This window comes from Gadus morhua, chromosome 7 (assembly GCF_902167405.1).
Source record: "Gadus morhua chromosome 7, gadMor3.0, whole genome shotgun sequence".
In the NCBI taxonomy this organism is placed as follows: Eukaryota; Metazoa; Chordata; class Actinopteri; order Gadiformes; family Gadidae; genus Gadus; species Gadus morhua.
This window is the reverse complement of record NC_044054.1, coordinates 810,601-823,537: the sequence shown is the minus strand read 5'-3', so window position 1 is coordinate 823,537 and position 12,937 is coordinate 810,601. Positions and strand designations below refer to the sequence as shown.

General features: G+C 44.8%; 6 non-coding genes across 6 annotated transcripts; all 6 read right to left on the bottom strand.

Annotated features, from left to right (window-relative positions):
• Positions 1–348: 348 nt before the first annotated feature.
• On the bottom strand, positions 349–454 carry LOC115548025 (U6 spliceosomal RNA). Its single transcript, XR_003977472.1, has one exon. It is a non-coding gene; the product is annotated as a U6 spliceosomal RNA (small nuclear RNA).
• Positions 455–2,431: 1,977 nt separating this feature from the next.
• On the bottom strand, positions 2,432–2,537 carry LOC115548024 (U6 spliceosomal RNA). The gene has a single exon (XR_003977471.1). It is a non-coding gene; the product is annotated as a U6 spliceosomal RNA (small nuclear RNA).
• A 1,977-nt stretch (positions 2,538–4,514) lies between these two features.
• Positions 4,515–4,620, bottom strand: LOC115548023 (U6 spliceosomal RNA). Its single transcript, XR_003977470.1, has one exon. It is a non-coding gene; the product is annotated as a U6 spliceosomal RNA (small nuclear RNA).
• A 2,912-nt stretch (positions 4,621–7,532) lies between these two features.
• Positions 7,533–7,638, bottom strand: LOC115548022 (U6 spliceosomal RNA). The gene has a single exon (XR_003977469.1). It is a non-coding gene; the product is annotated as a U6 spliceosomal RNA (small nuclear RNA).
• A 2,911-nt stretch (positions 7,639–10,549) lies between these two features.
• On the bottom strand, positions 10,550–10,655 carry LOC115548021 (U6 spliceosomal RNA). Its single transcript, XR_003977468.1, has one exon. It is a non-coding gene; the product is annotated as a U6 spliceosomal RNA (small nuclear RNA).
• Positions 10,656–12,636: 1,981 nt separating this feature from the next.
• On the bottom strand, positions 12,637–12,742 carry LOC115548019 (U6 spliceosomal RNA). The gene has a single exon (XR_003977466.1). It is a non-coding gene; the product is annotated as a U6 spliceosomal RNA (small nuclear RNA).
• Positions 12,743–12,937: the final 195 nt, after the last annotated feature.

Below are 12,937 nucleotides of genomic sequence, written 5' to 3'. Positions count from 1 at the left end.
TTAAATCGCTTCACTTCAAATTTTTAAAATCAAGATTGCAGTACCCAAAAAAGTCCGCTGGGGCTAGAGCTATCCGAGAGTGGTCTCGGAATTCCCACGCCCCGCTGTTTGCCCGAGCTAGGTCCAAAAAAACGTTTTTGAAAAGTGGTAAGTTGCCCTTAACCTAACCCTAACCCATTAGCAAACGACTCAAAATGGCCTAAAACGTGCTCCTAGACACTTTCTGTGTGAACTTTTTTGACTCCACACGTGCTCAAATTTTCACAAGATTTTACATGGGGGGGGGGGGGGTCAATGGCAGCTATATGAAGGAAGTTGGCTAGAACTCCAAAACTTTGAATTAAAACTTAAAAGATAGAACGCTTCACGAATTTGCGTGTCATCCTTGCGCAGGGGCCATGCTAATCTTCTCTGTATCGTTCCAATTTTAGTAGATGTGATACCGAAGTAACACAATAACCGCCTAATCCTCAGTTACCTATGTACCTCTGCTCAGACACCAAACGCTATCTGCTGGTGGAGCTACAACAGACGATTCATACGTTGGGCGATTTGCGGTTGCTGAGAAACAGAAAGCTTCGATGGACCGATAGCGCAAAAGATAACGTGGCTGAGGAACGTTCTTCTCTTTATTTATCCGACAGAAAAGAGGAAAAAACCCACCTCACTCGTCGCGTCGATAAAGAACTTCTTTTTTTTTACGACCCAGCAATCAGCGAACGACAACAGAGACACCCAAAGCGTCGGATCGAATCCCCGTGAAATCAACGCTTTTGACCGGCCGTTCTCGTCGTAAATGAAGACGAGAACCCTTTGTTATGTTATAATTATTATTACATTACAATATGCAAAATATGACAGACCAAAAGCCCTTATTGTGAATTTTATTTTCTTGTCTTGTTACTTATAGACCTGAATTGCATCCTTGTCCAATAGGTGGCGCTCTCGAATAATGTCTGTAGAGTGTGGTGTGGGGAGGGGGGTCTTGACCTTGGTAACCGTTTTGTATTGATTTAGAATGAGATCGTATTTACTTAACGGTTGCTAAGTTATACTTTATGTCCAATAGGGGGCGCTCTCGAATAATGTTTGTAGAGTGTGGTGTGGGGAGGGTGGCCTTGACCTTGGTGACCATTTTGTATTTGTTTAGAATGATATTGTTACGTATTTTAAAATCAAGATTGCAGTACCCAAAAAAGTCCGCTGGGGCTAGAGCTATCCGAGGGTGGTCTCGGAATTCCCACGCCCCGCTGTTTGCCCGAGCTAGGTCCAAAAAAACGTTTTTGAAAAGTGGTAAGTTGCCCTTAACCTAACCCTAACCCATTAACAAACGACTCAAAATGGCCTAAAACGTGCTCCTAGACACTTTCTGTGTGAACTTTTTTGACTCCGCACTTGGTCAGATTTTCACAAAATTGTACATGGGGGGGGGGGGGGGGGGCAAGGGCAGCTATATGAAGGAAGTTAGCTAGAACTCCAAAACTTCGCACACCTGTCTAAGGAGCCTAGAGCACCTTCCACACCAAATATCGTTAATACCCCTTTTTCCCTCGCCGAGTGGCACAAATTTTTCCCTTGCCGAGTGGCACAAATTTGAACATTTCAAATTCAATTTTCTATACCAAACCAAGCCACCAGGTGGCCAGAACTTGGCACAGACGTAGCCCTGATCCATAGCTACCACCCCATAGGGTTCATGTTCCCACGCCCCTCTCCCTGTTCCCATGGCAACGCTTTTAGGTGTTTTCCAATGTTAAAAAAAGTTGCCACTTGGGGCGCCAAATTCCCTCCCTTCTGCTTCATAGTTACCGTACCAAAATGAACCAACGAAGACGGAGGACTACTCTAAGGTAAGTTTTTTGCTTTATTCAAAACGAAACAATGTTAAAATACATGGTACTATGCTGTGTATGAGGTGCAGGTTATTTTGTAATTGTTTCAGCATTTCCTGGGGTTGTGCGGTGTATGGAACACAGGAATTTGCCAATTTCAAAAATATCGCCCACAATAGGGACTAGGGCGTGTAGAGGGGCCCCAGGGCTACCACGGGCACTATTCAGAATTCCCACGCTCCGCTGTTCCTTTAAATCGCTTCACTTCAAATTTTTAAAATCAAGATTGCAGTACCCAAAAAAGTCCGCTGGGGCTAGAGCTATCCGAGAGTGGTCTCGGAATTCCCACGCCCCGCTGTTTGCCCGAGCTAGGTCCAAAAAAACGTTTTTGAAAAGTGGTAAGTTGCCCTTAACCTAACCCTAACCCATTAGCAAACGACTCAAAATGGCCTAAAACGTGCTCCTAGACACTTTCTGTGTGAACTTTTTTGACTCCACACGTGCTCAAATTTTCACAAGATTTTACATGGGGGGGGGGGGGGGCAATGGCAGCTATATGAAGGAAGTTGGCTAGAACTCCAAAACTTTGAATTAAAACTTAAAAGATAGAACGCTTCACGAATTTGCGTGTCATCCTTGCGCAGGGGCCATGCTAATCTTCTCTGTATCGTTCCAATTTTAGTAGATGTGATACCGAAGTAACACAATAACCGGCCTAATCCTCAGTTACCTATGTACCTCTGCTCAGACACCAAACGCTATCTGCTGGTGGAGCTACAACAGACGATTCATACGTTGGGCGATTTGCGGTTGCTGAGAAACAGAAAGCTTCGATGGACCGATAGCGCAAAAGATAACGTGGCTGAGGAACGTTCTTCTCTTTATTTATCCGACAGAAAAGAGGAAAAAACCCACCTCACTCGTCGCGTCGATAAAGAACTTCTTTTTTTTTACGACCCAGCAATCAGCGAACGACAACAGAGACACCCAAAGCGTCGGATCGAATCCCCGTGAAATCAACGCTTTTGACCGGCCGTTCTCGTCGTAAATGAAGACGAGAACCCTTTGTTATGTTATAATTATTATTACATTACAATATGCAAAATATGACAGACCAAAAGCCCTTATTGTGAATTTTATTTTCTTGTCTTGTTACTTATAGACCTGAATTGCATCCTTGTCCAATAGGTGGCGCTCTCGAATAATGTCTGTAGAGTGTGGTGTGGGGAGGGGGGTCTTGACCTTGGTAACCGTTTTGTATTGATTTAGAATGAGATCGTATTTACTTAACGGTTGCTAAGTTATACTTTATGTCCAATAGGGGGCGCTCTCGAATAATGTTTGTAGAGTGTGGTGTGGGGAGGGTGGCCTTGACCTTGGTGACCATTTTGTATTTGTTTAGAATGATATTGTTACGTATTTTAAAATCAAGATTGCAGTACCCAAAAAAGTCCGCTGGGGCTAGAGCTATCCGAGGGTGGTCTCGGAATTCCCACGCCCCGCTGTTTGCCCGAGCTAGGTCCAAAAAAACGTTTTTGAAAAGTGGTAAGTTGCCCTTAACCTAACCCTAACCCATTAACAAACGACTCAAAATGGCCTAAAACGTGCTCCTAGACACTTTCTGTGTGAACTTTTTTGACTCCGCACTTGGTCAGATTTTCACAAAATTGTACATGGGGGGGGGGGGGGGTCAACGGCAGCTATATGAAGGAAGTTAGCTAGAACTCCAAAACTTCGCACACCTGTCTAAGGAGCCTAGAGCACCTTCCACACCAAATATCGTTAATACCCCTTTTTCCCTCGCCGAGTGGCACAAATTTTTCCCTTGCCGAGTGGCACAAATTTGAACATTTCAAATTCAATTTTCTATACCAAACCAAGCCACCAGGTGGCCAGAACTTGGCACAGACGTAGCCCTGATCCATAGCTACCACCCCATAGGGTTCATGTTCCCACGCCCCTCTCCCTGTTCCCATGGCAACGCTTTTAGGTGTTTTCCAATGTTAAAAAAAGTTGCCACTTGGGGCGCCAAATTCCCTCCCTTCTGCTTCATAGTTACCGTACCAAAATGAACCAACGAAGACGGAGGACTACTCTAAGGTAAGTTTTTTGCTTTATTCAAAACGAAACAATGTTAAAATACATGGTACTATGCTGTGTATGAGGTGCAGGTTATTTTGTAATTGTTTCAGCATTTCCTGGGGTTGTGCGGTGTATGGAACACAGGAATTTGCCAATTTCAAAAATATCGCCCACAATAGGGACTAGGGCGTGTAGAGGGGCCCCAGGGCTACCACGGGCACTATTCAGAATTCCCACGCTCCGCTGTTCCTTTAAATCGCTTCACTTCAAATTTTTAAAATCAAGATTGCAGTACCCAAAAAAGTCCGCTGGGGCTAGAGCTATCCGAGAGTGGTCTCGGAATTCCCACGCCCCGCTGTTTGCCCGAGCTAGGTCCAAAAAAACGTTTTTGAAAAGTGGTAAGTTGCCCTTAACCTAACCCTAACCCATTAGCAAACGACTCAAAATGGCCTAAAACGTGCTCCTAGACACTTTCTGTGTGAACTTTTTTGACTCCACACGTGCTCAAATTTTCACAAGATTTTACATGGGGGGGGGGGGGGGTCAATGGCAGCTATATGAAGGAAGTTGGCTAGAACTCCAAAACTTTGAATTAAAACTTAAAAGATAGAACGCTTCACGAATTTGCGTGTCATCCTTGCGCAGGGGCCATGCTAATCTTCTCTGTATCGTTCCAATTTTAGTAGATGTGATACCGAAGTAACACAATAACCGCCTAATCCTCAGTTACCTATGTACCTCTGCTCAGACACCAAACGCTATCTGCTGGTGGAGCTACAACAGACGATTCATACGTTGGGCGATTTGCGGTTGCTGAGAAACAGAAAGCTTCGATGGACCGATAGCGCAAAAGATAACGTGGCTGAGGAACGTTCTTCTCTTTATTTATCCGACAGAAAAGAGGAAAAAACCCACCTCACTCGTCGCGTCGATAAAGAACTTCTTTTTTTTTACGACCCAGCAATCAGCGAACGACAACAGAGACACCCAAAGCGTCGGATCGAATCCCCGTGAAATCAACGCTTTTGACCGGCCGTTCTCGTCGTAAATGAAGACGAGAACCCTTTGTTATGTTATAATTATTATTACATTACAATATGCAAAATATGACAGACCAAAAGCCCTTATTGTGAATTTTATTTTCTTGTCTTGTTACTTATAGACCTGAATTGCATCCTTGTCCAATAGGTGGCGCTCTCGAATAATGTCTGTAGAGTGTGGTGTGGGGAGGGGGGTCTTGACCTTGGTAACCGTTTTGTATTGATTTAGAATGAGATCGTATTTACTTAACGGTTGCTAAGTTATACTTTATGTCCAATAGGGGGCGCTCTCGAATAATGTTTGTAGAGTGTGGTGTGGGGAGGGTGGCCTTGACCTTGGTGACCATTTTGTATTTGTTTAGAATGATATTGTTACGTATTTTAAAATCAAGATTGCAGTACCCAAAAAAGTCCGCTGGGGCTAGAGCTATCCGAGGGTGGTCTCGGAATTCCCACGCCCCGCTGTTTGCCCGAGCTAGGTCCAAAAAAACGTTTTTGAAAAGTGGTAAGTTGCCCTTAACCTAACCCTAACCCATTAACAAACGACTCAAAATGGCCTAAAACGTGCTCCTAGACACTTTCTGTGTGAACTTTTTTGACTCCGCACTTGGTCAGATTTTCACAAAATTGTACATGGGGGGGGGGGGGGGGCAACGGCAGCTATATGAAGGAAGTTAGCTAGAACTCCAAAACTTCGCACACCTGTCTAAGGAGCCTAGAGCACCTTCCACACCAAATATCGTTAATACCCCTTTTTCCCTCGCCGAGTGGCACAAATTTTTCCCTTGCCGAGTGGCACAAATTTGAACATTTCAAATTCAATTTTCTATACCAAACCAAGCCACCAGGTGGCCAGAACTTGGCACAGACGTAGCCCTGATCCATAGCTACCACCCCATAGGGTTCATGTTCCCACGCCCCTCTCCCTGTTCCCATGGCAACGCTTTTAGGTGTTTTCCAATGTTAAAAAAAGTTGCCACTTGGGGCGCCAAATTCCCTCCCTTCTGCTTCATAGTTACCGTACCAAAATGAACCAACGAAGACGGAGGACTACTCTAAGGTAAGTTTTTTGCTTTATTCAAAACGAAACAATGTTAAAATACATGGTACTATGCTGTGTATGAGGTGCAGGTTATTTTGTAATTGTTTCAGCATTTCCTGGGGTTGTGCGGTGTATGGAACACAGGAATTTGCCAATTTCAAAAATATCGCCCACAATAGGGACTAGGGCGTGTAGAGGGGCCCCAGGGCTACCACGGGCACTATTCAGAATTCCCACGCTCCGCTGTTCCTTTAAATCGCTTCACTTCAAATTTTTAAAATCAAGATTGCAGTACCCAAAAAAGTCCGCTGGGGCTAGAGCTATCCGAGAGTGGTCTCGGAATTCCCACGCCCCGCTGTTTGCCCGAGCTAGGTCCAAAAAAACGTTTTTGAAAAGTGGTAAGTTGCCCTTAACCTAACCCTAACCCATTAACAAACGACTCAAAATGGCCTAAAACGTGCTCCTAGACACTTTCTGTGTGAACTTTTTTGACTCCGCACTTGGTCAGATTTTCACAAAATTGTACATGGGGGGGGGGGGGGGGGCAACGGCAGCTATATGAAGGAAGTTAGCTAGAACTCCAAAACTTCGCACACCTGTCTAAGGAGCCTAGAGCACCTTCCACACCAAATATCGTTAATACCCCTTTTTCCCTCGCCGAGTGGCACAAATTTTTCCCTTGCCGAGTGGCACAAATTTGAACATTTCAAATTCAATTTTCTATACCAAACCAAGCCACCAGGTGGCCAGAACTTGGCACAGACGTAGCCCTGATCCATAGCTACCACCCCATAGGGTTCATGTTCCCACGCCCCTCTCCCTGTTCCCATGGCAACGCTTTTAGGTGTTTTCCAATGTTAAAAAAAGTTGCCACTTGGGGCGCCAAATTCCCTCCCTTCTGCTTCATAGTTACCGTACCAAAATGAACCAACGAAGACGGAGGACTACTCTAAGGTAAGTTTTTTGCTTTATTCAAAACGAAACAATGTTAAAATACATGGTACTATGCTGTGTATGAGGTGCAGGTTATTTTGTAATTGTTTCAGCATTTCCTGGGGTTGTGCGGTGTATGGAACACAGGAATTTGCCAATTTCAAAAATATCGCCCACAATAGGGACTAGGGCGTGTAGAGGGGCCCCAGGGCTACCACGGGCACTATTCAGAATTCCCACGCTCCGCTGTTCCTTTAAATCGCTTCACTTCAAATTTTTAAAATCAAGATTGCAGTACCCAAAAAAGTCCGCTGGGGCTAGAGCTATCCGAGAGTGGTCTCGGAATTCCCACGCCCCGCTGTTTGCCCGAGCTAGGTCCAAAAAAACGTTTTTGAAAAGTGGTAAGTTGCCCTTAACCTAACCCTAACCCATTAGCAAACGACTCAAAATGGCCTAAAACGTGCTCCTAGACACTTTCTGTGTGAACTTTTTTGACTCCACACGTGCTCAAATTTTCACAAGATTTTACATGGGGGGGGGGGGGGGTCAATGGCAGCTATATGAAGGAAGTTGGCTAGAACTCCAAAACTTTGAATTAAAACTTAAAAGATAGAACGCTTCACGAATTTGCGTGTCATCCTTGCGCAGGGGCCATGCTAATCTTCTCTGTATCGTTCCAATTTTAGTAGATGTGATACCGAAGTAACACAATAACCGGCTAATCCTCAGTTACCTATGTACCTCTGCTCAGACACCAAACGCTATCTGCTGGTGGAGCTACAACAGACGATTCATACGTTGGGCGATTTGCGGTTGCTGAGAAACAGAAAGCTTCGATGGACCGATAGCGCAAAAGATAACGTGGCTGAGGAACGTTCTTCTCTTTATTTATCCGACAGAAAAGAGGAAAAAACCCACCTCACTCGTCGCGTCGATAAAGAACTTCTTTTTTTTTACGACCCAGCAATCAGCGAACGACAACAGAGACACCCAAAGCGTCGGATCGAATCCCCGTGAAATCAACGCTTTTGACCGGCCGTTCTCGTCGTAAATGAAGACGAGAACCCTTTGTTATGTTATAATTATTATTACATTACAATATGCAAAATATGACAGACCAAAAGCCCTTATTGTGAATTTTATTTTCTTGTCTTGTTACTTATAGACCTGAATTGCATCCTTGTCCAATAGGTGGCGCTCTCGAATAATGTCTGTAGAGTGTGGTGTGGGGAGGGGGGTCTTGACCTTGGTAACCGTTTTGTATTGATTTAGAATGAGATCGTATTTACTTAACGGTTGCTAAGTTATACTTTATGTCCAATAGGTGGCGCTCTCGAATAATGTTTGTAGAGTGTGGTGTGGGGAGGGTGGCCTTGACCTTGGTGACCATTTTGTATTTGTTTAGAATGATATTGTTACGTATTTTAAAATCAAGATTGCAGTACCCAAAAAAGTCCGCTGGGGCTAGAGCTATCCGAGGGTGGTCTCGGAATTCCCACGCCCCGCTGTTTGCCCGAGCTAGGTCCAAAAAAACGTTTTTGAAAAGTGGTAAGTTGCCCTTAACCTAACCCTAACCCATTAACAAACGACTCAAAATGGCCTAAAACGTGCTCCTAGACACTTTCTGTGTGAACTTTTTTGACTCCGCACTTGGTCAGATTTTCACAAAATTGTACATGGGGGGGGGGGGGGGTCAACGGCAGCTATATGAAGGAAGTTAGCTAGAACTCCAAAACTTCGCACACCTGTCTAAGGAGCCTAGAGCACCTTCCACACCAAATATCGTTCATACCCCTTTTTCCCTCGCCGAGTGGCACAAATTTTTCCCTTGCCGAGTGGCACAAATTTGAACATTTCAAATTCAATTTTCTATACCAAACCAAGCCACCAGGTGGCCAGAACTTGGCACAGACGTAGCCCTGATCCATAGCTACCACCCCATAGGGTTCATGTTCCCACGCCCCTCTCCCTGTTCCCATGGCAACGCTTTTAGGTGTTTTCCAATGTTAAAAAAGTTGCCACTTGGGGCGCCAAATTCCCTCCCTTCTGCTTCATAGTTACCGTACCAAAATGAACCAACGAAGACGGAGGACTACTCTAAGGTAAGTTTTTTGCTTTATTCAAAACGAAACAATGTTAAAATACATGGTACTATGCTGTGTATGAGGTGCAGGTTATTTTGTAATTGTTTCAGCATTTCCTGGGGTTGTGCGGTGTATGGAACACAGGAATTTGCCAATTTCAAAAATATCGCCCACAATAGGGACTAGGGCGTGTAGAGGGGCCCCAGGGCTACCACGGGCACTATTCAGAATTCCCACGCTCCGCTGTTCCTTTAAATCGCTTCACTTCAAATTTTTAAAATCAAGATTGCAGTACCCAAAAAAGTCCGCTGGGGCTAGAGCTATCCGAGAGTGGTCTCGGAATTCCCACGCCCCGCTGTTTGCCCGAGCTAGGTCCAAAAAAACGTTTTTGAAAAGTGGTAAGTTGCCCTTAACCTAACCCTAACCCATTAACAAACGACTCAAAATGGCCTAAAACGTGCTCCTAGACACTTTCTGTGTGAACTTTTTTGACTCCGCACTTGGTCAGATTTTCACAAAATTGTACATGGGGGGGGGGGGGGGGGTCAACGGCAGCTATATGAAGGAAGTTAGCTAGAACTCCAAAACTTCGCACACCTGTCTAAGGAGCCTAGAGCACCTTCCACACCAAATATCGTTAATACCCCTTTTTCCCTCGCCGAGTGGCACAAATTTTTCCCTTGCCGAGTGGCACAAATTTGAACATTTCAAATTCAATTTTCTATACCAAACCAAGCCACCAGGTGGCCAGAACTTGGCACAGACGTAGCCCTGATCCATAGCTACCACCCCATAGGGTTCATGTTCCCACGCCCCTCTCCCTGTTCCCATGGCAACGCTTTTAGGTGTTTTCCAATGTTAAAAAAAGTTGCCACTTGGGGCGCCAAATTCCCTCCCTTCTGCTTCATAGTTACCGTACCAAAATGAACCAACGAAGACGGAGGACTACTCTAAGGTAAGTTTTTTGCTTTATTCAAAACGAAACAATGTTAAAATACATGGTACTATGCTGTGTATGAGGTGCAGGTTATTTTGTAATTGTTTCAGCATTTCCTGGGGTTGTGCGGTGTATGGAACACAGGAATTTGCCAATTTCAAAAATATCGCCCACAATAGGGACTAGGGCGTGTAGAGGGGCCCCAGGGCTACCACGGGCACTATTCAGAATTCCCACGCTCCGCTGTTCCTTTAAATCGCTTCACTTCAAATTTTTAAAATCAAGATTGCAGTACCCAAAAAAGTCCGCTGGGGCTAGAGCTATCCGAGAGTGGTCTCGGAATTCCCACGCCCCGCTGTTTGCCCGAGCTAGGTCCAAAAAAACGTTTTTGAAAAGTGGTAAGTTGCCCTTAACCTAACCCTAACCCATTAGCAAACGACTCAAAATGGCCTAAAACGTGCTCCTAGACACTTTCTGTGTGAACTTTTTTGACTCCACACGTGCTCAAATTTTCACAAGATTTTACATGGGGGGGGGGGGGGTCAATGGCAGCTATATGAAGGAAGTTGGCTAGAACTCCAAAACTTTGAATTAAAACTTAAAAGATAGAACGCTTCACGAATTTGCGTGTCATCCTTGCGCAGGGGCCATGCTAATCTTCTCTGTATCGTTCCAATTTTAGTAGATGTGATACCGAAGTAACACAATAACCGGCCTAATCCTCAGTTACCTATGTACCTCTGCTCAGACACCAAACGCTATCTGCTGGTGGAGCTACAACAGACGATTCATACGTTGGGCGATTTGCGGTTGCTGAGAAACAGAAAGCTTCGATGGACCGATAGCGCAAAAGATAACGTGGCTGAGGAACGTTCTTCTCTTTATTTATCCGACAGAAAAGAGGAAAAAACCCACCTCACTCGTCGCGTCGATAAAGAACTTCTTTTTTTTTACGACCCAGCAATCAGCGAACGACAACAGAGACACCCAAAGCGTCGGATCGAATCCCCGTGAAATCAACGCTTTTGACCGGCCGTTCTCGTCGTAAATGAAGACGAGAACCCTTTGTTATGTTATAATTATTATTACATTACAATATGCAAAATATGACAGACCAAAAGCCCTTATTGTGAATTTTATTTTCTTGTCTTGTTACTTATAGACCTGAATTGCATCCTTGTCCAATAGGTGGCGCTCTCGAATAATGTCTGTAGAGTGTGGTGTGGGGAGGGGGGTCTTGACCTTGGTAACCGTTTTGTATTGATTTAGAATGAGATCGTATTTACTTAACGGTTGCTAAGTTATACTTTATGTCCAATAGGGGGCGCTCTCGAATAATGTTTGTAGAGTGTGGTGTGGGGAGGGTGGCCTTGACCTTGGTGACCATTTTGTATTTGTTTAGAATGATATTGTTACGTATTTTAAAATCAAGATTGCAGTACCCAAAAAAGTCCGCTGGGGCTAGAGCTATCCGAGGGTGGTCTCGGAATTCCCACGCCCCGCTGTTTGCCCGAGCTAGGTCCAAAAAAACGTTTTTGAAAAGTGGTAAGTTGCCCTTAACCTAACCCTAACCCATTAACAAACGACTCAAAATGGCCTAAAACGTGCTCCTAGACACTTTCTGTGTGAACTTTTTTGACTCCGCACTTGGTCAGATTTTCACAAAATTGTACATGGGGGGGGGGGGGGGGGGGTCAACGGCAGCTATATGAAGGAAGTTAGCTAGAACTCCAAAACTTCGCACACCTGTCTAAGGAGCCTAGAGCACCTTCCACACCAAATATCGTTAATACCCCTTTTTCCCTCGCCGAGTGGCACAAATTTTTCCCTTGCCGAGTGGCACAAATTTGAACATTTCAAATTCAATTTTCTATACCAAACCAAGCCACCAGGTGGCCAGAACTTGGCACAGACGTAGCCCTGATCCATAGCTACCACCCCATAGGGTTCATGTTCCCACGCCCCTCTCCCTGTTCCCATGGCAACGCTTTTAGGTGTTTTCCAATGTTAAAAAAAGTTGCCACTTGGGGCGCCAAATTCCCTCCCTTCTGCTTCATAGTTACCGTACCAAAATGAACCAACGAAGACGGAGGACTACTCTAAGGTAAGTTTTTTGCTTTATTCAAAACGAAACAATGTTAAAATACATGGTACTATGCTGTGTATGAGGTGCAGGTTATTTTGTAATTGTTTCAGCATTTCCTGGGGTTGTGCGGTGTATGGAACACAGGAATTTGCCAATTTCAAAAATATCGCCCACAATAGGGACTAGGGCGTGTAGAGGGGCCCCAGGGCTACCACGGGCACTATTCAGAATTCCCACGCTCCGCTGTTCCTTTAAATCGCTTCACTTCAAATTTTTAAAATCAAGATTGCAGTACCCAAAAAAGTCCGCTGGGGCTAGAGCTATCCGAGAGTGGTCTCGGAATTCCCACGCCCCGCTGTTTGCCCGAGCTAGGTCCAAAAAAACGTTTTTGAAAAGTGGTAAGTTGCCCTTAACCTAACCCTAACCCATTAGCAAACGACTCAAAATGGCCTAAAACGTGCTCCTAGACACTTTCTGTGTGAACTTTTTTGACTCCACACGTGCTCAAATTTTCACAAGATTTTACATGGGGGGGGGGGGGGGTCAATGGCAGCTATATGAAGGAAGTTGGCTAGAACTCCAAAACTTTGAATTAAAACTTAAAAGATAGAACGCTTCACGAATTTGCGTGTCATCCTTGCGCAGGGGCCATGCTAATCTTCTCTGTATCGTTCCAATTTTAGTAGATGTGATACCGAAGTAACACAATAACCGCCTAATCCTCAGTTACCTATGTACCTCTGCTCAGACACCAAACGCTATCTGCTGGTGGAGCTACAACAGACGATTCATACGTTGGGCGATTTGCGGTTGCTGAGAAACAGAAAGCTTCGATGGACCGATAGCGCAAAAGATAACGTGGCTGAGGAACGTTCTTCTCTTTATTTATCCGACAGAAAAG